Source organism: Cryptomeria japonica, chromosome 10 (assembly GCF_030272615.1).
Source record: "Cryptomeria japonica chromosome 10, Sugi_1.0, whole genome shotgun sequence".
Lineage (NCBI taxonomy): Eukaryota > Viridiplantae > Streptophyta > Pinopsida > Cupressales > Cupressaceae > Cryptomeria > Cryptomeria japonica.
In genome coordinates, this window is record NC_081414.1 from 612,235,285 (window position 1) to 612,239,366 (window position 4,082).

Here is a 4,082-nt window from a genome sequence, read left to right on the forward strand (position 1 = left end):
AAAAGACATGTCACCCAAAAAGATAAAATAAAAAGAAAACCAAGAATTGACACCAAAATACAATGGAATCCTCAATTTATTTGTGTTTCATGCCACATATGCTAATCATGTTTAATTTAGTCACAATGTTGTCATCCTAATAAAGGATAGATAATGCTGAAATCCATGTTGCTACTAAAGTCTGTTGAAAGATTTGATTTGTTGAAAGCCCACTGCTACTTGTGTCTCATCTGAAACTGACTGAATCTATGAAACTGATACTTTATTGTGAAGAAGATTGGAAATTTATTGCGGATTGGTGATGCAAGTGATATTTTATTGTGGACTATGTGCGAAAAGAAGGAGAAAATGTAAAGACGATGCTCCTCAAAATATGCAATGCTCAGGTTACCACTTCCATCACTAGATTTAGGATTTTTCCCCAGTTATAGATTGGGCCTGATTTATTATGGAAGGAAAGGGGTGAAAAGGGAGGTTTATTATGAATGGTTAACCAATCACAGGTAGATCAATAACAAGCCATGATGGGAATGGGTAAGTTTATTATGGATGTATAAGCTGTGAGTGTGTGCAAAGTGAAAGGATGAGATTGAATCCTGAAAGAGGGAGGAGCAATGTCTCTACACTTGGCGCCAGTAACCCAGTCTTGCCTAGGGCGCCATCAAAGTGGTTTTCACCATTGGACAAAATTTATTTCTCTTTACTTTTTTTCGATTTTCTTTTTTTTTATAGTATTTTTGATATTTTTTTTGATTTTTTTTGTATTTTTGACATTTGTTTTTAATTTTTATAATTTTTGATATTAGGATATTCTGAAGAGCTATGTGTAAAACTTGCGAAGGTGCATGCTGTTGATAGGATCTTCCAAAGAATCTCCATCTGGTGTTGAGAGCTGATATTCACTGGATCCATAGACTACTGTGATGACGTAAGGACCAAGCCAATTTGGTTCAAATTTTCCTTTCTTTTCTCGATCTTGTTGAATTTTAGGATTTTCTCTCAATACTAAGTAACCTACCTCAAATGTGTGAGGCTTTACCTTATGATTGCATTTGCATCGTTCCTTGACTAAATGATATGTTTCTCCCTTTATTGTCTTCCTTGATGAAGGAACTAAGGTAGAATTACTAATGTGTGGACTACATAGGTCCATATGTGTGTCACCTAAAGAAGTTTGGGCATCCCTGATAACAAAGTCCCTCAAGGAAATTCCATTGAAGGTCCATAATGTATCACCAGAAGAGAAAGGATGTGCGGAACAAGTGGATGAGTGATGAAGGATTATGATTGCAAAAAGAAGTGAAAGTATCAATGACATGATGGAGACTTAGGATCAACAAGTATGCTTTTAGACTTAAAATTGTAGAACTTTTGCCCCTAGTTATTTTGATATTAGGGGAGATCATCTCTTTGTCTTTTTCCTTCATAGGATTTTTATCCTTGACCTTGATTCTTTCAGAGTCCAATAGCTTTTTATTTTGATTTGGACTAAAGGCCTTTTCTATATTTTTGACTTTTAAATTTTTCTTTTCATAGCTTGATTTTTGATCCCAACTTATTAAGGACTTTTGTGATTCTTGTTGATCCAAGCCTAGGAGTGGAGTGGAAATGGAATGGATGAAATGTTAAGGCTATATGATTTCTCAAGAGGGTTGGTGATATATTCAATAGATTATTTGTTGGAACCACTCTTAGGACTATTGATGTCAAGAGATGCTTGCACCACTAGAGGAGATTTGCATTCAGACTTAGTAGCCACAACACTAGATGGTTCATACCCAATTCCTTGATATTGCAAATTGTTTGTAGGTTTTTCTTGTCAAATAAATGTCTTAGGATATAGTGGGAGTTTATCAACATGAAAGATATACTCACCACATCCCATGTCTTTAACCTTGAATTTTTCTTTGAGCTCTTCTTGTTGTGATGTAGAAGCTTTCAATGATTCTAGATCAACATATGTGGATGATGGAGTTGCTTCTCTATTGGTTGGTATTATTGTTTTGAATTTTGGCCATAGGTGATTGCAATATATGAATGAATTTGGATCACCATTAACGATCACTTCAACTCCATTGTGTGGGAACTTGATACATTGGTGATATGTTGAGGGAACAAATCTCATTTTGTGAATCCATGGACATCCCAAGAGTATATTGTATGTGAGCTCTAAATCAAGGACTTGACATACCACATCCTTCATAACTAGACCAACTCTAAGAGGTAAGGTGACTGTGCCCTTGGATGAGCGCTCTTTGTCATCATATGCTTTTATGGTGATAGCATGTGTAGAATTCACAAACTTTTTAGAATATCCCAATTGTTTAATAGTGTTCAATGTACAAATATTTAGACCTTCTCCGCCATCTATCAAGACTTGTTTTATTCGATTTTTATAGATAAAGGATTCAATATGTAGAGGTACATTATGAGGCTGGGTGATAGATTCGTCATCGACTTCTATGAATGTGAGGGTATGCAGAACAAAAAGGTATCCCACCATGGCTTGAAAATGGTCCATGTTCAGATCAGTAGGTACGAAGGTCTCTCTCAAAGTCTTGTCAAGGATGGCCTTATGTGTGAGAGATATGCATAAAAGCTCAAGGATGGAAATGGGGGCGGGTGTCTTCTCTAATTGATCCACAAGGTCATACTCATTTTTTTGGGCTTGGATGGAACACCTTGCAAGGTGAATTTACCTCAATAGGCTATGACATTACATTTGGGGGTTTCATCTTTAGAAGATGAAGAATATGGTCCAATGCATTTTAAAACAACCTTACTCCTTTGGGTAGAACCTTCCAGAGTTTTATCCTTTATGATGATGGTTGAAATATGGTTGTCCATTGAGATGTGATTAATAGTGGAATCATAGTCACAGGACATATTGGTATAATTGGCTTGATTATCTGTAGTTTTGTCTTTTCCTTTGTCATGTTTAGGAAATGGCTCCTTAAACATCGCATGTTTTTCATTGGAGGTGTGACCATCAACCTCAATGTCACCTCTGTCAATGAGATCCTGTATGATATTCTTTAATCTGTGACAATTGCTAGTGAGATGACCTTTTCTCTTGTGATATTCACAATATTCATCATGATTCCACCAATTTGGTTTTACTTTAGGCTCATATGGTGGATTATATGGTAGTGCTATGATCTTGTTTACCACTAACTTCTTGAATTATGTTTCAATTGGTTCTCCCAATGGAGTATTTTTCCTTTGGGGTTTTGATTGCCTTATATTGTTCACTTGATTGTTCATATTAGAAGAACTTGCATGGTGGAAAGTTATCTTTGGTTTCACAACATTTGCATCTAGTACCCCATCATTGACTGTGTTCTTATTCTTGTTCCAAAAATGGGGTTTATCTTTCCCATTTGATCCTTGTTTTTTTCTTTGAATATCTTGATGACACCTTATTCAATAAGGACTTTTTCTATTGCCAGTCCTTTCTCAATGACCTCTTTGAAGGTAGACAAATAAGATTTTCTTATCTCATATCTAATATCCTTGTTGATGTTTTGAGTGAATATTTTTACCATTTTTTTTTGTGGGATATCACAAGAGCATCGACTAGCAAGACCTCTCCATTGCTGTAAAAATGAAGCAAAAGATTCCCCATGTTTTTTCTTAGTATTGCACAAGGTAGCTACTGACACATCTGTTTCAATGTTATATGAGAATTTTTGTATGAAAGCCTCTGCTAAATCACCCCATGACTTAATTCCAAGTGGAAGTTGGGAAAACCATTCCATTGCTTGTTCACCTAAGCTTTGCGGGAACAATCTCATCAAGTATGTTTCTTCTTCTGCTACCTCAATGCATATTGTTAAAAATTGTCTTATGTGTGCCTTAAGATCCCCTTTGCTTTTGTACTTATCAAAATTTGATGTCACAAAATGTGGAGGGAATGGAGGCATTGGAATGCTTCCTTCAAATGGGTAAGTAGATATGTCTTTCATTGTGTATTGTTGCTTTGGTGTATTCATGTACTCCATTTTCTTTTGTAAATCCTTGATCTTTTGTTGCAAGTCATTCTTGGGTGGTGTCTTTTCTCTTTGAGCTAGTCCCATGCTTGA